The sequence below is a fragment of the Hipposideros armiger genome, unplaced genomic scaffold (assembly GCF_001890085.2).
Source record: "Hipposideros armiger isolate ML-2016 unplaced genomic scaffold, ASM189008v1 scaffold_206, whole genome shotgun sequence".
NCBI classification, from domain to species: domain Eukaryota; kingdom Metazoa; phylum Chordata; class Mammalia; order Chiroptera; family Hipposideridae; genus Hipposideros; species Hipposideros armiger.
This window is the reverse complement of record NW_017731556.1, coordinates 1,959,949-1,986,782: the sequence shown is the minus strand read 5'-3', so window position 1 is coordinate 1,986,782 and position 26,834 is coordinate 1,959,949. Positions and strand designations below refer to the sequence as shown.

Genomic DNA, 26,834 nt, shown 5'->3' with positions numbered 1-26,834 from the left:
AACATGATACCCTGAAGCACAGCTGTAAAAATAGAGCACTCTATAATGACTTCTTTTTCACCAATAAACACAATGTTCTTTCAATTTTAGTGAACTAACACGTTCATGTAATTATATAAATACAAGGTGAAATTAATGAATGAGAGAGCCTTAACTCGTATAAATGTATGTTCCCATGACCAAGCGATGTAAAAATAAGCTCTGATGCACATAAATTCCAATAATTTAGGAAATGGTCATGGCATAAAAACAATTTAACTAAGAGAGCCCGAAGCCTCAGATTAAATCATTCCTACCATGATTTAAAAAAAATATATAAACATCTGTAAACACATTCATGTGTTTCTTCCAGTACATAATTCCCTACAGATTATTTTACTTTTAAGTAAGACAATTTAGATTGTTTTATCATGAAAACTCATTTTCCTGCTTTGGTTTAAATGTCTTTGTTAACTCCAAGTCAGCCATCTATCCTTAGTTCTACCTAGTTTAATAACATTTTCATTCACTCACTCTGGCTTTCTTAATCCCAGTGTATTTTCAATGTGATTTTATTATAGGTCTATAAAAATACAAACAAAAAGAACTCTCAAAAATTATGAAGACCTTTGAAGTAAGTCACCTTCAGTGTCTTCTTTTTTTCCCATAAGACAGGATCTCAATAAAGTAAATAAAATGAAAATTAGAAAACAATGCTGTTAAATGCCCTGTGTATAAAATATCCTTTGCCCTCTTCCTGATAATAGTGCTTTCCTTCACTAGTTTCTGAACCTCATATTTTAATATTTGATTCATAATTGGGCTTTAAAGATTAAAAAATGAATCCTACTAGATTCTCATTAGTGAGGCCAGGAATGTGCTTTATGCGCTGCAGCTCAAATCAGGAACTGTCTACAAATATCTTCTAAATTAATCCAGGTCCACAGTAATCTCACATACAGACCATTTTGTTTTGATTCTTTTTTCCAGAATCTCGTGGCTCTTAATGAAACACATGTCATAATGTAGTTTATAGTATGAAAAAGTATATCATTATTCTAGCCAAAGACCCACTTTTATAAATATCCTCTTATTTTTCATCTACAAATAAACTCCATGTTCAAAACTACTAAGCTTTAAAGAATAAAATGCAATATATATTATCTATACAAGAATATTAAAGTAGCATTTTTTTTAATATTGGTAATTACAACTACATTTAGTTTTTTAAAAAGATACCCCCACATTTGGTGTGACTATTCTTAAAATTAATGCAGATAAACTGTAAATAAATGTATGCCCACATTGGTCACTAATGTTAATAAGAAAGAATTTTGGTCCTCAGTGGAGGCAGAAATGTCTCAAAGAATTACCTATTCACTAGATGTAACCAAAGGAGTGAAAAACACTCTATATATTCTTTATTCTGGGTAAGAACAGAGAGCTTTCTAAGCACATTTTTATGTCCTGAGACATAAATAAAACATTTCAAAAAAATATTTCTGTGGTAGAAAAGTTATTTCATCCTATAAAGTTATTCTGTGAGTTGTAAAGACACAGTAGTTCAATCTTTCTATATGCTCAGCAAACATTTCCTTTCACATTCATTTCCTCTCCAAAGATAAGAATTATAGTCCCATTTTGCATAACTGCTACATAAGGTCACAGAGCTACAGCTAAAAAGAAAGTCACATTAGAATAATGCCCCTTCTGTCATGTTCTGCTACTTATTTGTCACTTATCTTGGTATCTCCTAAGTCCTAGCTTTCAAAGGTCAGGGCCCTCAGAGCTGGCCTTGGTCCACAGGCTCACAGCTCTCCCAGTGGTATCCCAGTGGGGTTCCATGCCTGCACCAACCACATGACACCACTGTGTTTGGGATTACCACCCCCAACCAACAACACCCCATGACTCACATCAGAAGGAGAGCTCATTTGGCTACTCCCCAACTACCAAGAAACAAATCGCCAAATACATCTTAAACTTCAAGAACTTAGAAGCTGGATTATTGTTTGAAATTATAAAAGAATAAAATTCCTTTAAAAAAATAAAAGGAACCTACCACCAACAGGGAGAAAAAAAAATTTTTTTAAATCAGATTTACTCATGTGGATGAAGTAATTATTAATCCACCCCTTTTCACTCATTCATTCACCCCTTCATCCAGCAAATATATAATGAGCTACCGTAAGGACCAGGAGGTGCAATCAGAATAAAGAAGAGTCTGGGGTTTGAACTCAGGCTGCCTTTTAAACTCAAACACACGAGCTGTGTGACCTTGGACAGGATACTTAACCTCTCTGTCCTTCAGGATTTTTTCACCTATAAAAGGAGGAGACTAACAGCCTTGCCTCATCAGAGGATAAAAATTTAAATATATAAGATAATAAAATATGAGGGTTAAACTAATTCACACATGTACAGTGCCTAGAAAAATGCCTGGCACTCAATAATTTTTTTAAATCATCACTAGGAACTAAAAACTTAATCAGATTCAAAGGCTGTAATGATAAACAGGGCTCTATTGCCCTCTCCCCACTGAAAATGACAATCTAGTAGGCCATAAACTAATTTCAAACCAATGGTTTATCCTCATCTGAAAGCACTAGAGAGAAAAGGATTGTAAAACTTATTTTGGAAATTGGAGGGCTTAATCCTCTTAGAAACTTCTGTGTTGAATTTCAATGTCTCCCCTACACTTATAGTCAGACCTTAAATAGTCATTCACACTAAATAGCAAATGAGAGATAAAAATAAATGCCAGGCATCTCATAATCATTAAGACCCTTTTCAGTTCTTATCTTACTTCAACCCTCCACAGCCCTCGGTACTGAGGCTCACTCCCTCTCTGGAGAAACGCTGGACTCCCTGGCTTCTAAGAGGTGACTTTTCTGGTTGCCCTCCAACCTCGCTGGTCCACATCTTCATGGTCTGGCCTCAGGTTACATCTCTACCCTATTTTTCATGATCTCCCAGTAGTCCTTTAAGCTTCAGCCGTACTAACCTGTTTGGAATTCCCCAAACTCCCCCATGTATTCTCAAACCCTCCCCAAGCTGTTCTGGATACCTGCTTACCCTTGGAAGGGCCGCTGAGGGAACTTTCCATTTCACTCCTCCCCCAGGGACGCCTTAGCGCTGCACCTGGGCCTTCTGACCGCCCTCTTCTTCCTTCACTTCTGCACCTATTCCACAATGTCCTAATTCTTGATTTTACAAACTAGTTCCCTCACTAGGCCATGATGTCTTTGAGGGTAGTCATGTAAGCTTTCAATTATTATTTGATAACATGTAAGTAACAAATAAAAAAGTGAATAGGCTTTTTAAAATGGTCTCCTTACCTAGCATGTGTTGAGTGCTTACTACAGACCAAGTACCATATATATATATATATATATATATACACACACACACACACACTCACACACTCACACACACACACACGCGCGCACACACACGCTCACACACACTCACACACTCACACACACATACTCACACACACTCACACTCACATACACACTCACACACATACACACACACACACTCACACACACATAATTTCATTCAATCCTCACAATCTTTCAGGTTGTTTTAGGAATGATCCCCATTGTACAGATGAGAAAAACTGAGGCTAAGAGAAACACTATAATTTGCCCAAGTCACACAACTAGGAAGTGGCTGAGGCAACATTCAAACCCCAGGCAACCTAGCTCTGAAATCCACACTCCCAGTTGGTCGTGCCCTATACTGCCTCTTTTCCAGCCATGAATCCGATTAAGCAACAGAACTGGCTCTCAACAAGAACTACGAAATTTACGTCACGGGAACCTTAAATATAGATTTTTTAAATGACTGACTTGCCTCTGGAAGCAAAGGAAGAACCAAGTTCCTTCCATTACTATATACCCTCTGTCTCCTATTATTTTATATACTCAATGTATTCTCCAAAAAAACAAAGGAATGTGTTTTAATCAAAATCCTGCCTAATATTTAACACACTATTATCAATAAATCAATAATTAATGCAAAAATTACATCATGGATCATAGGAAGAAATATTTAATAGTTAAAAACTTAAAAGCTCATGGTTAAAAGAAGACGAACCGAAATATAACTGAGGCTATAAAGAAAAAACCAAGATAGCGAGATGATGCTATTTACTACATCGTCCATCATGTTAGTGCCAATCTTCCACATTCTATCGGTGCTTTCACTTAGCCGGCCCAAGTAAGGGGTTATACCGAGCACTTTGGAGGAGTCTCTCTTTTAAGGCCATTCATGTTCAGTTCCAAAAAGTATTCTAGTTGAGACACTTTCTTGGATGGACCCCAAAAACAGTCCGTTTTTGTTGCACCTCAGAGAGACAGGGAAACTAAGGCCCACAATCAAACAGATGTTTCAGAAGTAAAAACAAAGTTTCTAAATTCTATAATCAAGTCACTCATTTTGTCACAAATATTTATTGAGCACCAAGATCAGCTACATAATTTGCAGAGCCCAGTGCAAAACAAAACTGTAGGATTCCTGGTCCAAAAATGGAGACTGTCACGACAGCAGGGCATCGCACCCAGCGCAGGGCCCTTCTGAGCTCGGGGCTTTGTGGGACTGCACAGGTCACACGCCCACCCAGGAAGCTGAGCCCGTGGAGCCCCTGGATTCCAGTGCACCATTCTAGGCATGGATGTACAGCAGTGGCCTTTTAGTGCAACCCACTTTTTTGCAAGCCCAATTGCAAGCCCAATTGCCACAAAGGCTCCGATGCAGCATCAAAGATCCTGCTAGGCAATCAGTGGTCAAATATAAATTACGTTTAAGAGCGCAAAGAATCTTTGGATCTCAAACAGCTATGGAGAGCCTCAGGGTTAAGTGCTGGTAAGAAATGATTCAAATTCAAGTGCATTGCTCTTTAGCTTCGCTAAATGCCTTCTTTGGTAAATCAATAGGTCAACAAGCTTTTTAAAAAAATGATTCTCCTTAAATGAAAAAGGAGGCTTACAAATGATTATAATAGTAAATAAAGCACCCAGGATGGCAATCTTGCTAAATATTCTTTCAATATTTTTCCACTTCATAAACATCTATTGTGAACCTACCATATGTTTACATTTCATTGAAAAAAATCAATTCATGTCTCACTTTCGCCAAATTCAAACCACGGAGCAAAAAAGAGGATTCTGAAATTCTGGCCCAGGCACGTGAACTAACATCTGAAATATGAGCGATAGCAGCAGCATCCTCATGTCTTCATTCGTACCTGTGCAGTGGGCATCTGATGGGGCAGGGGAAGGGCACTATTCTAGGCATTTGAGGACAAGACAAAATCTGCCCTGGCTTGTGCGGTTCACTGAGAAAGGCAGACAGTAGACAACCCATTCTTTTAAAAATACCTTTTAAGGTATTTCCAATTATGATTCCAAGATATAACAGATATTGCATCTATTCTAGGATTCTCCACCAAGAAACACAAACTTCTTAGCCGAGAGGTAAAAGATATTCTTCTATCTACGCTAACAGTTTTGGTCGCTACAAAGGCACAAAGTTCTTCTGCAGCATAAAAAATAGACTGTATCCCCAAAGTAGGTACATTCGTAACTCAAGTGTAAGTCAAGTTACATATGTTTGGGCCACAATCGCAAATGAGGTGTTGGGTCTGCGTTAATATTATACAAATTCTGGTTCTGTGTCCATAAGAACTCCTCACATGGTGGTTTTCATAAAACAACACACTAATCTCCTGGTTGTTAGGAGATTTAATTAATGTGTCTAAGGATCCTACTTAGAAACTCCAACGAGATGCTGCATAAAAACTGAGGATTACTGTTAATACAGATCTGGAGTAATTGATCCTTATATTAATACTGCTAAATAAATACTTTCATAACACCAGTGCTACAAATGGCCAAGCTGGGTTTAAAAGCAGTTAAATTTCATTATAGAGCAAATGAACATCGTTCAGGGGACCCAACTATAATGTGGGCACAAGGATGGAACTAACATCCACTTTAACAGGTTTCCTTGTTATTATCAGATATATACCTTTTGCATAATTTTACTATAGGGAGAGAGAAGGGAAAAGGGGATCATATAAAAACACTAATCTTGCATTAGCTTTCCAGTTTTACAAAACATTTCCACTTGCACCATCCCATTGGCCCCTTTGAATCCGTTTAACTGTTGAGGGTGTACGATCATGGAGCCTACTCTGCTTGGCATAGTTCCAAGGAGCTACGCCTTCCCCTCTGCTCTTTACTTTTAACTTTATTTCCTTTAGTGGGCCATTGAGGATATCTGTATAAATATTTTTGTGCACTTCATAACCAAATATGAGTGCTACCATAACAACCTGAGTGGCGTTTGGATGGCAAAAAAAGAGGATCTTTGCATTATAGTCTCTGTCAAAGGAAAGAGCGATCAAAAAAATGATATAATTTTAAAATCTATAGCTCTTATTCCAAATGTACTCATATAATCTTCAATTTCCTTATTGCATATATCAGCTGAAAGTGTTACAAGGGAAATTCTATTGTGCTATACACACATGTAATGATCCTGTGGGGACTTATTTTAAAGAAAAATGTTTAGGCAATAATTATATAATCATAAATCCGTGATTAGTTTCACAACTCAGTTTAACTTAAACATGTAAACCGTGTATGTCCCAATTTAGAATAATTTATAGAATTACTATGAAGTACAAAATAATATTTTCATCTGTGAAAGTCTTTAAGAAACCTTAGCGGTCCTGCCAGTGAACTTTGGGCATTTCGGCTGTGTGGCCAAAAGAACAAAGCCTATTCAGCAGTCACCCACAGGCCTTATCACAATGACGACTGCCCAGCTGGTGCTACTCTTCTTCGTCATGCTCGCAAGTATATAAAATACATGAGATCCATGTTACTAAATTAATACTAAACATCAGGTCTAAAATGTAACTTGAAAGATCATTAATGCCAATCAAAACACCTTTTGCTTAAAAGGCTGAATTTACTTGCTTGGCTTCAATGTCTCAAGCCTCTCTCTAGAAAAGAAAAAACAAAAAACCAAAAAACCAAAAAAAAAAACAAAGCCGAAAACTTTTATAGTAAAAATCCATCTATAATTTGAGGATAGTACATCATCCAGGACCACGATACTGTTCTCAAATTGACAAGACCGTTAGTATTTTTTTTAAACTCGATTCACTACCTCAATAACAATTAAAATCATTAAGTACGGAGATAATGTTCTTGTCATGATTCTAAGGGCATAGAGGCATAATGTTTGTGCTTCGCACTAAATACGCATATCTTTGTTTCCACAACAAAGTAAAAGGTGACAGTTGGAAGGAGGGTTAAACACGAGGTTTCCCGTCAGGGCTTTGAGAAAAGCAAGATGGTACGTTCGTTCTGTCACGGCTGTGCAAACGTCTACGCAGGCCCTCTGCAGTCAGCATTATTCAGCACTATTCGCCCCTGTTTCGGGAGCCCGCCAAGGCTTTTGGCCCACCTGACCGGGTGTTCTCTCTATTATGCAAGTGATGTGGTCTCCCCAAGGCCAGTGACATCCCGGTCTGCTCAGCACAGTGACGTCCCCTGGCAGACTCGGCCAAGCGAGGCGTTGCACAAGTCAGCGCATCCTCCTCGCGGTGCCTGCCCCCGGCGCCCAGCCCCCGCCGACCCGAAGCGAGCAGCCGGGAGGGCCGAGCCGCGGGGCGGCCCCGAAACCAGATCTGGGCCCGCGCTGCAGAGCGACCGCTTGAGAAGCGAGCCCCACTTTCTCCGGGCAGGAAGGGGGGGAGGCCGGCAGCATTTCCTGTTGTGCAGCTGAAACGAGCAGAGACGTCATTGCAGTCACACTCCCTCGGGTGTCCGCGGACCGGGGCCCAAGTTCAGCCCCTCCAGGGCGGGCCGAGCGCGGCGGGCGAGGGCACGGCGGCCGGGGCTCCGCCGGCTCCTGGAAGGGCTCCCTGCGCCTGGTGCCCGCACAGCCTGGCGCATGGACGCTGCTGGGCCACCCACAGCTGCCCCGCGTTGGCCGCGAGGGGAGCCGCGTTTCCTCCCACAATAAACCAAGCCCGCGACTGCTGCAGGCTGGCCTCCCCTGCCCGCCCCGCGTTTATTTCCCAGGGTGAAGGGACAGACGTGGGTTTCCAGGTGCTTAGAGGAAGCACTTTCCTTGTGCAAGTTTCTTAGCTTATGTTTTTTAACGTAATTTCCCCAAAGATGACTGTTCCCCCCCACCACCAGGATTGTTTTCAACTACTCAACAGTGAAAATATTTTCAGTGCTGTTGCAGTTATGTCTCCTCGATTTCTATCTCCTATTGTGGATTCCTCGTAACTGTCAGATAAAGAGAGGAAAAAGAACGTTTCTGTACTGCTTAGCTCCAGTGAGGTCAAAGTAAGTAAGAAGACCCCCCCCCCTTTAGATGTCTCTAAAGCATATTCTATATGTTTCCATTGTTAAAAAACCCATTTCACAACATATAAAGCCTTTTTATTTATTAGGTCCTTAATTTATCATATAAAAAAATCAGTCTCTTAAGATCTTTCAATCTTGTACTTGTCCATTTTAAAAGCACACAAAACTTTTGGCCAGAATGTTTTAAAATGGAAATTACCCATTCATATAAAAATAATGGTGATTTTTAAAGTTTCCTTTATCCTAAATTCCCAGCCTTCCATTTAGTTTCAGACCATAAACTAGATTTTAACCATATGTTATTCTAGAGAAGCAGTGATTTAAGGTTCATAAGGATTAAAAATAATACCGTAAGGTATTGTATAGCCATTTGTAAATTAAAAACTGAAAGAGTTTTACGTGTCAATGAGACTTGTCAATTACAAAACAAACCATAGGTTGTTTTTCTCTTGGTGAATCAATGTTACAGATGTTATATTGTACCAACATCTCTAACATTTGAAGGAAACAATGTTTCACATCAGGTCATGGAATTGAAGCATTTAGTGTTTTACCAAATGTAAACTAAGGACTTTGGGTGGTAATGATGTATCAATCTAGGTTGTACACCTCTGGTGCAAGATTCTACAATAGTAGTGAGAGAGGCTGGAAGCATATGGGAAATCTCTCTTCCATTCAATTTTGCTGTGAACCTAAAACTGCTATAAAAATAAAGTTTATTTTAAAAATATATGTTTAGAGTGTTATAAGTAGCATATTTAAAATATGTACTGCATTGTAACCCATTCACAGGTAAATGAATTCTGAGAATTGACAAAGAAATCATCATCTTGATGCTTTTATGAAGTTCATTACCTGGGTTTACCCCTCCTTGATAAATAAGTTGTATATGTTATATGTAAATATATTATATATTTTAATTTTACTGAAAAAAATATTTCAAATGTACTTAAAACACTTAACAATTTAATATAGGTTGTCCTATCCAGTCATTTACTACCTAAGGGCAATATTAAAGGTAACCTTGGCTTCCACTTAAATTGATCCCAAGTCCCTGAGTACTTTTTCTGTTGTCTTATTTTCTAAACAGCTGAATAACACAAATGAGTATTTTATCACATAATATCGTAAACCTGCATAGTTTATTATTGTTTCCCATTGTTTCCCATATATTCCTATCCCCATTTTATCAAGAAATAGGCTCAGGGAACGCAGCACTAGCATAGAGGATGGATCTCAGATGGGCTCCTTTCAATCTTGTTGAAGAGGAATCTCAAACCCTCCCCTTTCCCATATTCCAAACTCCAAACTAAAACCACACCCTCTGTACGTCATAGGATGCTCTAGGCTAGCTTGGTAGCCAGTGCCTCTCTGCCTGTGAGTCCTGGGAGGGGGCTACCATATAATCACATCCAAAGGCTTTATCTACTTAGCTTGAATACAGCAATTTTTAAACAACTTCCATGAACTTCCCAAGCTGTATCAAAGGGTTCTTGATTGTAAAAGTGATAACTATGTGTCCAACCCTGGGAAATACTGCTGTGGTTGTCTGTTTCCTGGATGATCTCACACCAACTTTTTTTCAGTGTCTTTTCCCCCTCATATTAATCATCATTTTACCCATTAAATCTCTACAGTGATTCTTGTGGTTTTGACTAGAATATACTTTTACTTATTCCTTTAAATCATCTGTCAATGGTCTATCATTTACACTCCACAAACTGCAAGCGACTGCCCAAATACTCTCTAAGCTCACTGAAGTTTTTATTCAAAGTTCATGCTTTCTGGTTTATACTTAATTGCTGGTGGTGGCACTTGGAAAAAAACAAAAGGGGGATGGCTAAAAATTATACTATTTTATAATCCTAATTTCAGACTAATGAAATCAGTAGTACCAAAAATTTAGTATAGACTGAAACATAAAGACCAGTAGGATAGCAATAAAATCAATCAACTTGTGAATAAATACATAATTGAAACTATAAACCATAATAATAAACTACAAGGTCTTCAGGTTCTTGGTTCTGTTTTCAAATACATCACTTTTATATCATGAAAGAGAACAAATAAACTATGAGGATGAAAGGATGTTTTGCAGAATGACATATTTTATAGTTTCCCTTTAGCAACCGCTAGAAAAAAAATTTTTTAATGCTCCAAGTTTGTGCTGTAAAGTACGATATTTGAGTTCACAATTCCAACCTAATAAAATATATTCATTTCATTCAATGAAAAGGATTGAGACTTGACGTTTCCCAAGTTCATTCTTTGAAAACTCATTATTTAATTCAGGATTCATTTCATTTAGATGTGTAGTTACAATTTGAGAGTAACAGTGAATTGCTGCAATAATTATTTGGGTCTCCATGTTTCTGAGATCCCAGTTCTCTGCCACAAAAGCCTCCACATTTTCTTAGATTCTGAATAGTCTGATATAACTTAAATGTGACAGGCTGACTTGTCTCACACGCTTACATCTCTACAAACGTTCAGAAGGGCACACTAAGTTTTCATTCCTCTCTCATAATATCCAATATGAGCATTCTTCTCAAATGAGCATTCACCAATCATTTGTTGTTTTTCCTGAAAACTGGCTCCCAAGAAATGCAATAACAGAATCATTAAAACACTCTTTTTCCTCAGGCCCACATTCTATTTGCATCGCACATTGTAGGACTCTAGTGTACCTCCTTAGCCAGTACTTTCCCAAATCAGAGCCCAGCTCAAAATTAAATGTCTGCAGATAGTCAAATGGAGATTATAGCTCTTGAGTGAACAGGAATGAAGACACAAGTGCATTGCACGTACGCACGCGCGCGCTTACACACTAGTGATTGAACCCTACATGGAAAACTTACCTGCCTACATGCTTCACAATCTTTGGTTCCAATAAAACCCTTTTCTACTTCAGTATTTCCAAGTGCCATTTTATTTTTGTTACAAACTGCCCCCCAAAAGACAACCTTCTCTTTATTAAATGGCCCTCTGCACAAATTACTGGTGTCTTGATCCCTTCGAGGCTGGAGAACTATACAAAGTACAGCACCTGTCACTGACAGTCCCCAGACCTACAGGTGGTTCAAACACTATTCACTCCCTCTTCTAGATGAAAACAAGATGAGGCATCATCACTTCATACCTTTCAGGCTCTGGGTAAAAGTCAGTATGCTCCTCAAATGGAAATATATGCATGGGGTACTCAAATGTGTAAGAACACACCTCCTTTTTCAGCCTCTGTCTATATTTACGATTTCAGAATCAGCCCTCAATAAAGAGTAAATAATAGGTAATGCTCAATGGCCTATAACCAACTGTGTTATTGAAACATCAGTGTTCCCACATGCATTAAAGTGTAATTAAAAATTAATTAACTGTATAAGTCATTTTATTACAATAAAGTGTTTTTTCATTCTCTCCTAATCCCTCACAAAGTCTTGTGTACTACTTCTCCAGAGACTAAAAATGTGACTAAAGCTAAATCTAAAATAAGTTACTTTCCATAGTGGTTAAAAGAAGAGTGCCAAAATCAAAGTACCCACTCAGGAAATGATAAGTTTTATTTTGGTAACATAGAGTAATTAACACTCAGTTACTGTCTAATGTATTGCTTCTGCATATAGGTCCACTTATTCTATGAAATATGTGTCCATCTAGGTATTCACCATCTTTACTATTCATTATGTGGGTTAATAAACAACCTGTATAGGCAAATGGAAAGACAAGAGTTTTCTTATAAATATTAAAGACAGTGTGGATCTGAAGTAAGAATATTGTTCAAAATTGTTATTAAGATGCAATAAAATTCATTGTATATTATCAGGTACTATATAGGTGATATTCTTATAAGTAACACACCTGCATAAAAGTATTTCCCAACATTTTATGTCTCCATTTTTAATGAACAGAAAATATAAATTGAAGAAAAAGTTAACTTATTTTATACTAAAATGGCAACCACTTGAGCTAACCAGTGGCATGTCATTTATATGTCCAAAGAGTAGTAAGTAGAAAAGGTATGAATAACTGGCACAGGTGAATATAACAATATGCCCATCAGCAATATATTTTATTTGATCTATATCATCAGTGTCTTTGAAAATGCTAAGCTGCTGGGTCAAAGAAAGTAATGATAATATCTAATTCAAAGCCAATATGTCTTATATGCAAAATACACATACTTCATACTCTTTATAAATGAAATAGAATTCCCTGCATAGAAATTTTCACATATCTTTTATCCATTTCTTTTCATTTAACTATGTTTGTAAAATTACGGAACTGCAAAATCAGGGACCAAATTCTCAATGTGTTACAGTACATGTTTCCACCATAATTTATCATTTTAGGTACAAACTCCTTAAGCTGGAATACAAGTCCTTAGACAATATATCCCAACCATTCTAACTTTTTTACCAGTTGATATACATTTTATACTGCCCTCAAATCAAATGTCTTGACACTTTCCCACGTTTGTACCTCTCAAAATCAAGGCCTATCTCCCATGAAACCTCTCAGGATCTTCTCAGTCAGGGGTGATTTTGCACCTTAATACTTCATATATGCCTCCCTTGTCGTATTTAAACTGATTCTTTTCAATATAGCTCCCTTTGTCTAGTTTTTTGCCTCAATATCGATTATAAAAGTTTTGATGAAGAAAATAGAGAACACTCTTCTTTGTATCTTATCTTCTGTTTCTATCTCTATTGTATTTTCTATTCCCACATCTCTGATACATGCCAGAACCTCAATAATTCTATTTGTTAAAATGGATCTGTATTGCATTATTATACATCCCAACTCTGTTCCAGCTGTAGAAGTCTCAGCAAGCATGTCTAGGCCTTTGCCATAAAACATTTCTAAACCAGCTGGCAAGAGGCTCTATTCTGAAGAGTAACTTGAGATAAGCAATTTATTTTTTAGGACTCATAACACACATAGCCTGGAGTAAATTTCAGACATGAACAGCCTGATCCCTAAAGAAATTAATAAAATAACAATGAAAACTACCTAAGAAGAAGTCTAGTTGAAGGAACTAGGAATATTTAGCCTGGAGAAAAGAATTCTTAAGGTGAGCAGGGTCACTACCTTTAAATAATTGTGGGCTTGTCATGCAAGTCAATGAGCAAAGTTGCTCTGGATAGCTGCAGATAGTTCAGCTGCTGATAAACTGAAGCCTCCGAGAGTGGACTAGGCCTCTCTAAGCAAGGAGGAGGTATTTTAACAGAATCCGAACGCAGGCAGCCCTTGGTGATTTGTCCTGAGTGATTTCTCCTTGATCAGTTGGGGATTAAATGATGCCTCCAATGGTTTTATCTAATCCTGAAATTCTACGAAACACATCACGTTGAACGTGTCCCATCACCATCTGACAAATCAATACACCAGACCCTGCACCTAAGCAAATGAATCAGCAGAATTTAAATTAGACCCTTTAAGAGATGGCCTAAATAAGTCATCATTGTGGTGATTGTATCAGAGTGACAGGAAGAATTAAAACTTCTCACAAAATGCTAACCTGATACTGACGATGTAGCCTACTCAAAACCAAGATTGGACCCATTTGGAAAAAGTGCACAGGGAAAGGTTGCATGGACTAAGGAGGCAGGCTATTTGCATATTCCAAAAGACCCTCTGGATCCTATTTCTACACCCCTTCCTTTCCCCCTACCTCATTTTTTAGAAATACTTACATGTCAGACATAAAAATAGTAGTTTGATTTACACAACCATGTATTGTAACAATTTCTTACAAAATTTAAACCAAAACCAATTTGCTTTAAAGGAGATCACAAATATTAGATATACTGTTAGGCACTGTTTGCTTTACAGCTATAAGAAGCATTAATATAATCATAGCAGGCTTCAAAGCCAGGGCAATTTTGTTATTAATTTCAAAATGTCTTCTGTTTGCTTCTCATTGTTCCCATCCTATATAACCCATAAGAATATATGAAAAGGAAGACTAATTATCAGGACCTTTTCCTCACAATATAAATGCCTGGGTTGATTAGCTAATATGTTAATTTTTTCCAGATCAGTTAGCAATACCCATCATAACTATTTTCAGACATCATTAGGTTTAGCATTAGCAAACTCCTACCAAATATGGCCAAAATCAACTGATGACTGAACAAATTTGGAGCTTGCCCATTGGAAAAACCTAATCTCCACTTAGCATCCAGATTATTTGCTATATTCTATATTGTCAAGTGATTTATTTTAAAAAGTCATTTTGAATATTCTCAGCCACTTGGCCCATTTTGAAAGCTACATTTGATTAAATCTGGGCACCAAGTTCATTGCAAATATTACTGAGGTCATTTGAACAAGTAAACAGATGACAAATTCAAAACCAAATGTTTTTTGGATTCCTTTTCTTTTGCTTGAATTTGGGTATAACTATCTCGAAATTTTGTTCACATGCACATTAGTGACCTACACAAAATTTAAACGCACCAGGGGATATTATAACAAGCTGTGGAGCGGCTGACCATTATCTTTCTGAAAACAATTACATATGCCTACAATAAGTTGCATCAATTGCAGTCAATTATCTCAAGAACACTCTACTAACCCTTGTCACAAATGTATTGCTGTGCATCAGATTTTTTTTTCAACCATTGAATTATTCTCAAACTTAGTGTTGCTTCACATCCTAAAAATAGCCACTCCAATTCTCTTGTGTTACTCTGCTCTGTTCCCAGGAGGTAGGGCAGTGCTATAAACAATGCTTCATTTTTGCAGATAAAGAAACAATGAACTATAACAAAGGTACAGCCACTTCTCCTGAATCGTTTTGAAAATCAATAATGAGGCAAGCAATAAACTACTGGGGTCAGGGTTTACTGTCGGCGATTCTGGTGTCCTCTGCAGCCCTGGGATGGGCCCTCATGAGCACATCTTCGCAACAAGGACAGAAAAGATATGCGAAAAGCCTCATTTTCTCCCCCAAGTCTCTTATTTCTCCTAACATAAACTTTGACACATGGCAAACAAATTGAATGACAAGAAAATAAATTGAATGTTTGTAACTCTGGATTTTTCCCTTGCTTAGAGGAATAGAGATTATTCAAAATATAAGTACCGGGAGAAGGAAGAAAAATAAAGGTTGATAACTGTTCCATAGATAATTAGGAGCTGAACTTCCCGTGACCTATCTATAAAGTTGGGCCAACCCTCAGGATTGTCCCACAGGGTCCTGCTGAGCTGCAAAGACGATTTCATCACTAGCTTCAAATGAGAGGGGAAGATTCAGCCCCAGCCTTTGCTCCTTCATTTTTCTCCCTTCAGTAGGGCTAGGAGCTGTAATGGCGGACAGGGAGACACTCCCTCTTTGTGCTGAATTTAGACAAGCAGGCCCACCAGGAAACAACTCTTCCCGAAACTCCACCGTGACTGCCTTCACACAGCTTTCCTTCTCAGAACACCCTAAACAAAATATGGCCAAAGAATGCTGTCCTGCGCGGAAGAATCCCAGTCCGACTATAAACTTCCCTAGCCAACTGTAGGAAAAAATTACCTCAAGATGGTTCCATCTGTTCCCATGCTGTGAAATCAAACAGGAAGTGCACAGCCCAGGGAGACCTTGTCTGTGACTGTAAGAAGTGTTTGTGATTGTTGGGTGGATAGGTGAGGCAATTGTTTCCTGGAGGACCTCTTAAAAATATGAAGAAACAAGTAAGGGTGAGCAGATTGATGGACTGTGGCCATAGGAGTAAAGACTGGCCAGGACTTTATCCCTCATTTGGTTCTGATGACCCCCTCCCCACCTTAGTGGGTCAAATTTTTCTTACTATTTAGACATTTAAACATTCACCAAATATCTTCTATGCCTACTGTATGCCATGAACTATGTTTGCCACATTTTTGTGAATGGATAAACCACCCTAATCCCCTAGAAATTGTATAACAAAAATTGTCCGTAAAAAAGAAAAAGAAAAATTTATCAAATATTTAAAATATACATTCCAAATGTAAGTTGTGGTAATGTCTTTACTTTAAACCATTTCAATCAATAATTTAAGCTTATAAATGTACTTCACATTAGAATGTGTCACTTGTACACCATTTTCTCTTCTTCCCCAAAATAGCTAGGACCTGATACTACAGGTTATGAAAGCTAGTAATGCTGAACCACAAAGAAGAATTAAATAAATAAATAAATAAATAACAATGATGCTATAATTATGTAAAACCAGCACCTCCTCAAAAACTATTATGAAAAATATAGATATAATAAGTAGAATATTTTCATTAGTGATTTAGCAAGTCTTGCAATGCTTCTTTAACTGTTATTTGGCTTGAGACCTAACATATACAAAAGTAGATTCTAAAACACTGGAAAGTAGTGCAAAGACTGAATTTGCCCAAAAACACTTCTAAATTAGTCCAATAGAATGTAAATGCTATGATGGCAGGGTTTTCTGTTTGTTTATTTGTTTGTTTTTACTATTTTGTTCACTGACGAATCTCCAGTGTCTCGAATAGCACCTGTTTCAGAGCAGGTGCTTAACAAATCTTTGTTGAGTTAATAAAAACTTTGTTTAAAAGTCTGCAATCCCACGAACACTCCAGTTGTGACTCCTAAACAAGCCCAAGGCCCCACCAGTAAACACTGGTTCTCTCCTCTTGAGATATACATAGAAGTTCAAGTTAGGTAATTCAGGCCCCAAAGGCTATTTTTAGACCCAAAAATCCAGAAGGATGATCCACAGAGAACCAGAGGACTCAGTTCACTTCACTGGTGTAGCACTGGCACAGCTCAATGAGAACTATCCCAAATTTTAACTGGTATTTCCATATGTTTCCCGTTGAAAAACATGCATTCCTGCATCTTTCCTTAGAACATTTCAATCAAGCATTAAATAGGCCATTTGAAACTGTGTACAACAATTTAGGAGTTCTCTTGTGTTTTTCTTTTGGTCTAAATCCCTCCTTAGTAATAACCACAGCTATCAGGTATTCATTCCATATTTACTATGTGCTCATTGAGATAAGTACACACATAATCATTAAAAATTCACAATGACCCTTAAACATTATCATTGTATTATATCATCCTCACTTTGTAATCTCTAGAGGTTCCTAAATTCCCCCAGCTGGTGGTAGAGCTGAATTCGCCCTGCTGTCTGACTTCAAATCCAGGCTCTTAGCCCCTAGGCTACCTACATACCCCACCACTGGATAGACGTAAGTTACCAGGGGAAAACACTGTGCAACACTGTGCAAAGTGATAAAAAGACTTAGCAATTTAATTTTTTAATTTCTGAAATAATTTTCATGTTTAATAGTTGCGTACGCTGCATGGAATGATGGAAAGACCAAATGTTTTTGGAGCCGAATAGCCCTGAGTTCAAATCCTGCTTCGCTATTAACTACCATTTAGCCCTGCGAAAACCACTTCGCTTTTCAGAGTCTTGATTTCCTTAAGTGTAAACATGAAGATAATATCAAATCTTCTTGGGGCTGTTATTGGAGAGTGCTTGGTATAAAGCCTGGCACAGAGCAAGTGCTCTTTAAGCCTAAATTCCCTTCCTTCTAACGGATTTGCTAAATTGGCACTGTGCTGATTTTTTTTAAGTGTTTAGCTCATCCTTGTAATACCATAATTACAGAATATAATGACACTGCATTCTCTAGAACTACAAAGTAGAATTTATAAACTGATAGAATATGAGTTGGAAGAGGCTGTGGAGGCCATCTGTTCCAATCCTTTCCATTTCCAAATGAAGTCCAGAGCGTTTAAACGACTTGTTTCCAAGTTTTTACAGAAAGTTCAATGCGAAGACACAACCAGACATTCTGTCCCTCCACCCCCACTCCCGCTCTACCCCCACGTTCTGCCTCACATTACACAGGCATGGCAATGCATGTAATTTTCAGACAATTAAGCAGTATAAAATAACCTCAGTTTAATTGCATCCAATTAACAAGCCAAATTAGTGTTTCATATGTACACTATTAAACAAGTTGTCGGGCTTCCAAAAGAAATAAAACACTGTTTCAAATGAATCTAGCATTTCAGTGAACAAAGCTACTTGCAATTTAAATTACCTTTCCTATAATCTTCTTTATGTGAAATTAGACCTAATCTCCATTTTAAAAGAAATACTTTCTGCAACTATCAGGATGAGAATTCATGCTGTATTTTAAGTATCAAAATTTTCATTCTCACTGAACACGTATGATTTTCTAAGATTAGTCTATGCGTGTGTGCGCAGGCGCATGCATGCCTACAGATCCCTAAGCAAAAACAAATGAGGGTGTGTCCACATTTACCTACTGCCTAGTTTCACAAGTGCCACCTTTTTTGTTGGGCTTCTGAAATCAAGTGAATCTGACCAATGCGTATAATAAGGGCTTCACTGATCTCCTGCTTTCTTTTTCAGAGAAAATGAAACCACCAAATAAATCTTTGTCAAAAAAAAACCAGAGCACTGCCTTTGAATACACCCCACTACACACTATCTGGCCAGTATTGTCATGGTTTAGGTACAACTGGGTATCGATTCTAATGAACCATGAAATGAATCATCTATGTGTTCCTTAAAATATTTACACCTAAAAATATAAATACCTTATAATTTTAAGTATAACCATTATTATAAGTTGGTGTTAAAAATATTAACATTTATGAATACTGCCCGGAGTAGAAAGTTTTATAGTAGGTTAAGATAATACTTCACCACTGTACTTAAAATGTAGTTCAAATTGACAATCTGCCATACATATTTGGCCATATTTATCAAAATATTTTTATCACTTATTATTTTTCAAGATGTCCGTTAACAGGATGAAAGAACTCACATTGTCATGGAGTAAAGTCAACCTTTATTACTTCTCCTTTGGGCATTTTAGCAATTAAAACTGCCTCCTTGCTGCCAAGATACCTATCTCGTACATGCTTGTACTCTTTCTAAACACACAATTTAGCATCACCCCTCTGCTCATAAACCTTAAATGAAGTTCAGCTTTCTCACGCGGGCTCCACGGCCCCCCATGATCTGGAACCAATGTCCTTTTCCAGATTCATGGTACGCCTCTCCCCCTGGCACTATAAGTACCTCACCCTCTAGATTAGATTATGCTCTGCCCTGCCTTTCCCTCCCTGTAGAACTTACTGAACGAAATCCTACTCAACCCTATGGGCCCCCAATCAAAAATCACTTCTTCCCACAAAGACCCTCTAATCATCATGGTTGGAAGAGAACATACCTCCATTAATACTCTACGTTCACTTGTAAATTTTAATGAAATTTAACTTATAAGTCACATGTCTTCTCTAGATTGTAAAATTCTTGAAGTCAGGAATCGTCATCTTTTTATCTCTCAGTTACTCATTCTGAACCCCCAATCTGACTCCACCAGAGCCCAAGCGTGGAACCCCTACATAATCTGACTCTTTTGACCACCTAAAGGGAATTTTCTACATTACATAAATTTTAAATCAGGGAGCAAATTATTTATATGATATAGAAAAACAAAATAGAATGAGTCCAAGATTACATAAAGGAATGTTATTTTCACTCACTTTTATTCCATTATTTTCTTTCATAGTCTTTTGTTACACTGACCCCTAATCATATGGAAAGTTCAAAATCAGATCTAAACTTCTCCAACGGTCCTGATATTTACAATCATGTAGAGAAATTATCTGGGGAATTGGATGTTTCACTAGCTGTTTAGAAACATATAGATCCAGTTCATTCAGGGCTCCAAAGATTAATCGGTTAGTTCACGCAGTGCGCTTGTAAAGACTTCTCGATTGGTAATTATTCATTAATTGAATCAATGATGCTGGCCAATTTAGTTAACTGGAGCCCCAAATAAGTATTTTTTTTAAAAACGTAAATGATTTATTCTTAAAAAAAATTTATCTGCAAATAATAATAGATAACTTACAACTAATTCCTTCCAACTGAAGTCAGCACATAGAATCATAACAAATGTCTAGGGGGCCACTGATGTGGAAGCACTGTGAAGAGACACATGTTATATACATCAGCCTCCTCAAACTTCTAGGCCCTACCCCCAAAATTCTCTCTCCAATGATCAGTCTCTGACATGGTCAATGGTAGGGTCATCATACATCCCAATTTGCCAAGGACAGGTCCCATTTATGCCAGGTTAGCTAATCAATCATTCCAGTGGTCAACCTGCCCACATGGTCCGGCCTCACCTTGCATTACCACTCTTGTTATCTGCCCTCCAGACACACTGGCTTGCTTATCAGCTCCTCAAAACACTGTACATCCCCCAATCATAGGGCATTTGCATTGTTCCTCTTTGTACAATACTTTCCCCTGCTTTCCTTGACTCTTATTTATCTTTCAGTCTCATCTCAAATATCACCTGCTTGGAGGCCTCAGTTCACCACCAAGACAAGAGTGATACACCCTTTTTCATACACTCTTTTATATTTCTTCCATAACACTATAGCAAATGTGGCATTATGTATATCGGTTCACCTTGTGATAAGTAGCTGTCAGCCCCGCTAGATTAGAAGCTCCTTTTCTGGTCTGGTTCATCATAATATCTTGGTGTCTAGCACAAGGCCTGACACATAGTAACTAGTTATTCAATGAATGGATAAATAAATTGTATTGATCAGTGATGACTGAGGCATCTGTCATAGCACTCTCAAGAAAGGGCTAAAATTATATGTGCGTTACAAGTCAAAAATGCTGGCTGGCCCTGAGCACTTCCTGAACTTACATGCAACCATCTGGTGACTCAGAAGCGGTAGGTCAAACCCCACCTTTCTGCCCAGAGTCATCTTTAGGCACACCAACATCATTTTCATTCTCCCCTCCAAAGCACTTTCTGCAAATATGCCTAAATAGTTAGACTCCGAATTTTAAGCTGATAGGAAATCTAAAGTTATGGACACTGATAATAGATCATATGTCAATAGTTACTACCTCAAACGACAGGTAATGGGAGTAATTTAACATTAGAACATATACGGGCCAGTACAATAGTGATCCAAGTTATCAAGTAGTTCTGATTCTATTCCAAATGCAGTCCTGAAGACAGATTAGTCCTATGTCTCCCTTACTGCTAGGATCCATTGTCCACCTCAGAGAAGCCAAAGATTGCACAGACCAAGTAAGCTATGTTATCCTCTGGTATATGAAGACTCAGCAGTCCTGTCACAAAATAGATACAGTGTTGAAATACTTTTCCAAATTACTTAGAGCCACCCCATCACTACAAAAACTGATTTATAACCTCCTTTTTGTGAGTATTGCCATAAACAGCCATAGAAAGCAATGCTTTTGACTGTGATTAAGTATCAGAGGCAAGCAGAAAATCATATCACTTATACAATTTCCTTCCAATACACACAACCTTATTTTCATAAACTTTTCCCATTTTTCCTCAATCTTATGTGTTCATCCACAGCTTCAAACATCGAGGAGCCTCCCGGGAATAGTCACTAAAGTTTTCCTCAAGGTGAATGAGGGCCCTGCCTATGCAGTTACAGCAAACCCAGACACAATGGATGATTTGAAGTTCCTTGATATCTGAAGTCCTTTGAGATAGCAAACTTCCTCTGCTTCTTTTTGTAATGTCACTTTAAAAAGTTGCAACACCAAATTTTAGCCAAACTATGGATTCAAAATGAATTCATAGGTAAATCCATTAACTAGAAGCACATCACTGGAATTTTCAGGTGGGGATATAAATCGTGAACCATTCCTCCACCTATAGCACTGCTGTGAAAACCAACAGAGTTCTGCTGATGTTGATGATCATCCAAAACGTTGATTTTGTTTATTTTTAACAAACTTCAGTGATCAGCAGTCTGTTTGACCCACTACCATCCATCTCGTTGATCTTAGCCATTTTTCCCTTATCATAATAGTTACCACACCAGGTATTACATTATGCCACGTCCTAATGGATTACACTTTTCACTCATGCCAAATAACATTTTCTGCAGGTCTTTAAAATGACTTTTCCTACATTGAAGCTTTCCAATGAACTTCATCAGCTAATAATTGATAACTCGAAAATCTAAAACCAACACAAATAGAATTCTTGTTGTTAGTTGGCGCTGCTGTTGAAAGAAGCCCTGCTTTAAAAAAAAAAAAAGTCGTCAGATTATTAAATAAAGATTCTGATTTTCAATGCAATCAGCCTGAAAGATTCTACCTGGTGTTCTGAATTGTGACAAGGTGCCAAGAGCTCAAGCAGACACATGTACCACCATTATTCCACAAGGAATACCTGCATACATGTTGTCTCTGTTTTGTTTCCATAGTAACAAGACAATCTGTAAACACATCTGATAGGGAAAGGAGCCTGGTCAATCAAACTATTCTGCTAGCTAATCTTTCAATGTAGTCAAATAGCAGGATTTCATTAAGTGATAACAGACACACAGTAAATCCATTTTCACATTCTATGTTTAATAGAAATATAGAAATGTGTTATCTGCTTTAATGGTATTTTTCCAAACGGGTCCACAAAGACCTAGCAGTTAAAAATCAGTTAAATTTTAAATCTGTAATATCATTAACATACTACCATTTGCAATAGCATCCCCAAATCAATTTCACATCAGTTTGTAAATACCCTTATATAAACAGTCTCTAATAACCACCACCTAAAATACAGTCACCATAACAGAAATATAGATGCCAAAAAGCGAATTTGTTTTATGCCTGACCTATGTTCAAAGCAAGAAACTCAAGACAATTTTCAAAAGATTCAGCATTGTAACATAACATTTTTCTGTACATAAGACATATACTGCACACTTCAAACCTAGTGGTCAAAAGGATAATGACACTTGAAGCACACTAACTACCATTATTAAGTGGATGTTGCTAAACCCCTTTCACCTCAAAATAAAAAATGCACAGCTCTCATCATGAGTTCTTAGAGTTCCACAGGAATTTTGTCTTACAAATGAAAGTGATATCTATTTTACTCACATGGAAGGGATTTCTGCCCTGATGAACTATTTGGCCTATATCCTAAAAATCAAACCCCATCTACTCATTACACAATCTACTTGGTTAAAATTTTGCTTTGGTACTCTTATAAGGTTTACAAGGTGGAAAAGCATAAGACATTTGTAAACTCTAGTATGTATGTAATACATATACAATATCTATAATATATATTTATGGACAGAGATATATATGCAAATATTTAAAATACCTTCCTTTGCTCAAGGACAAACATCACCAAATATTACCGTGTTGCTGGGGGAAATGTTTCTAATAAAGTTAAACGGCCTTTTTTTCTAGGAGGGCAGAGCATTGCAAATTTAATTAAAATGGATCTTATTAATATTTCAAGTAATTTCTGGGCTTCATTATGCACTACAAAAGGAACCACTGCACTGAAGAGGAAAATCAATAGCTCTTGACTAGGGCTCTGAGATTGCTCGAAAAACAGTTCTCATGTGAATTCCGGAGGTCTAGCCTTTGGGGGTAGGGGAGAGTACCAATAGTTATTTGCAGGTATTAAATTGAGTTATTTTTAAAACGGCCAAAAAGGAAAAAGAAAAATCAGTTCAGATTTTCCATTATAATGAAAGTACCGGATACAAGTCTCTTTATGTTCATTTGAGGCCTAAGTAACTAACTGTACAGAGGATGAGGCTTTTGCAATGTCAGTTGTACGTACTGCTTCCTGTGAGAATTCTAAGCCATCACAGGTGTCCTAAGGCCTCCGGTGAAACCAATTATCAGGGGATTCCTCCGGTCCCTACTGCCCCCTACCCCGCAGCTATTCTTGCCCATCTCCTCCAAGTCTTTACTAAGGACCCTCTCCCTCCTCTGCACTCCCGACAATCAAGTACCCACTTTCCTTCAGCGTAGCATGTAAAAACCATCTCATTAGAAAAGACGAGTTCCTGCGGTCCTTTTTAGTTAGATGCTTTCAAATCACAGAGGAGAGGAGCCACTTGAAGAAAACCCGCCTTCCCCTCCTGCTTTTACCCACTGGGAGCCAAGTCCCCGAAGGACAACACCAAGGGACACTTCCTGACCTTCTATCCCTCATCCAGTGTGGGCTTGGAGGGCTGGGGTCGCATTCTCTCGTGTCCTCTGCTGCACTGCATGTGTTATGTAAGAGGGTCAGAACGCGGGAGGCACATGCGTATAAAGCGCACCGATCTGTGATAACAGCTGGGGTGGCAGAGCTGATCTGGAGTCTCCCCCACCAAATACGACAGACACCACACACACACATCACCCCTCCCCACACGCCACCCACCCCCACAACAATGTTTTCCTGTCTCACCCCTTCCAGTACCAGACGCACAGAATGGAAAGGCGGGGGGAGGGGTGAAAGGAGGTGAGAGAGGAGGAGGAGCAGCAGCAGCAGCAGCAGCAGCACATCTGCTTTGATAGCAGCCGGCAGAGCCGCCGCGGCAGAGAGCCCCTCGTTAACCCCCTTCCTGTGGCTGCACCACGTCATGGAACATTCCCGGAACGGGCCAACGTTCCACCCACTTCAGGGAACAGACATAAAGGCGCAGACCCAGCTCCCCACAGTGCACAGCCCAAACACACATGTCCCTTCCCGGTCCTCGGGCAGACGCACAGACGAACACGCATGCAAACCGCCCCCACCCATCTCCACGCGCCCCCGGCCAGCCCGCGCCACCGGGAGCCGCTCTTCAGCTGGTGCACCCACAAGGCGAGGGCGCCTCCGCCTGAACCTTCCTTCCATCGAGACAGTCCCCTCCTTCCTTCCTTCCTTCCTTCCTTGCTCGGCAGGAGAAAGGAGTCACTGAAATGCCAACAGCCAGCGCCTTCGCTGCGCTCGCTGGGCCGCAGGCCGGCCGCCCGGCCCTCTGCCGCCCGCCCCCGGCCCGCGCAGCGCGGCCGTGGCCCCCTCCCCCGCTACCTGACAACGGGCGGCGGGCAGCCGCGGCAGCCGCAGCGGTGGCCCGGCAGTGCGCGCCGGTGCACGTCCCTCATTAGTAACCAGGCACATTCCAGCCTCCGGCGCTCGCGCGGGGCCCCCTCCCCCCAGGACATTACGCAAAGCAGCCTCCCCTCATCTGCATAGATCCGTGGCCAGGGTATTCCCCGCATTTCCCAACGCGCCGGACCCCCCTCCCGAGGTCTCCCTCATCCCCGCCCCCTCCGACCCTCACCCTCGGGAAACGGGGAAGCGGCCGGGGGCGCGCGCCGCGAGGGGCGGCGGAGTCCCGCGGAGGCGATTTCGGTATAAAGTGAAACAAGCGCCTAATGCTCCAGGAGGCAGGAAAAACGCAGCGCCGAGGCCACTTACCGAGCCGAGGAACCTAGATTCCCGCCGCTCTGCTCGCCCAAATGCTCGGTCCGCCCTCCACGCACCCCGAGGCTGCACCCAGCACCCCAAAGTCGAGATGTGTAGGGATACTGTCCACGAGCTAGGAGACCCTCCAAGTTGCTCCGGGCTCCTGGGAGCGTCACTGTCCAAGACACAACTTGGCCAAGACTTGTGCCACAGTCACCGAGGATGTTTTGACGGAGACCCTCCTCCGGGGGAGAGCGACAGCGCTCCGCGGCGCCCGCTCGCCTCCTCTCCACCCTCTCACCTCCAGCCCGCCTCCCGCTGGCCGCCCGCCTCCGGGCCGCGAGCCCCTCGGGCGGCTGTCAGCTCCCGGCCACCGCTGGGTGACAGAGGCGGGAGGAGGGCGCGATGCGGCGGCCCGAGCCGGGGCGGGCGAGGGGGATCCTCGCCGCAGCGGCAGCCGCTCACCTGGAAAGTCACCGCTGAGAAGCAGGAGGAGGAGGAGCAGGCGGACGGAGAGGAGGAGGAAGAGGAGGGAGAGGAGGAGGAGGGAGCCCCCCTGGTGCCCTTGTTCTCGCTGCCGCCGCGGCCGCTCCTCGCCAAGGCTGAGCGTGTCTGGTGGGGGGTGTCTGGTAGCATTTCCTTAAGGACAGAGGGAGGGCGGGCGCGGAGGGAGGGAAGCGATCCCGACCGCCGGCCCAGGCTCCTCTTCCCTTTATTTATTTTCTGACACTGTATGGAAATGGACCCGGGGCCGGGCTCCGGGCTCCGGGCTCCGGGCTCGGGCGGGAGCCGCGAGGCCCAGGCCGCAGCAGTCCGCGCGCGGGAGCCGCAGCGGCCGCCTCCCCTCCCGGTCTGTGGACGCACCGGGTTATTCCTGGCAGCGCCTCCCAGAACAGAAGTTACTAGGAGGAGAGCGCGGCGAGGGCGGGCGGGGGGTAGAGGCGGAGGGCGGGCGGGAGGAAGAGGGAGAGACTCAGCCAGCGACGTCATCGGATCCCCCAGCGCGTCCCAGGGAGGGAGGCTGAACCAGAAAAACCAGTCTGGAGCCGGCGAGCGAGAGAGGGATGTGCGGCGAGAGGGGCGACGGGGGAGGGAGGCGGCGGGGAGGACAGGGCCGGGCCCCGCCGGGGCCGCTCCGGGCGGTGCGATCGGGGCCGCGCTCCCGCTCGCTGGGATCGGGGAACTCCCCGGAGAACCGGTCTCTGCTTGTCA

At 40.5% G+C, this 26,834-nt stretch overlaps 1 protein-coding gene across 5 annotated transcripts in view; it reads right to left on the bottom strand.

The window, feature by feature from the left end:
- Nucleotides 1-26,048, bottom strand: part of HIVEP2 (HIVEP zinc finger 2) — a 183,566-nt gene extending 157,518 nt beyond the window's left edge. For 4 of the 5 annotated variants that reach the window (XM_019653751.1, XM_019653753.1, XM_019653754.1 and 1 more), the window contains exon 1: nt 25,635-26,048. The gene's annotated coding sequence lies outside the window, so the exon portion shown is untranslated. Of the gene's footprint in view, nt 1-24,381; nt 24,728-25,634 lie in introns of those variants that run through there. The other variant, XM_019653752.1, reaches the window with a different exon arrangement.
- Nucleotides 26,049-26,834: the final 786 nt, after the last annotated feature.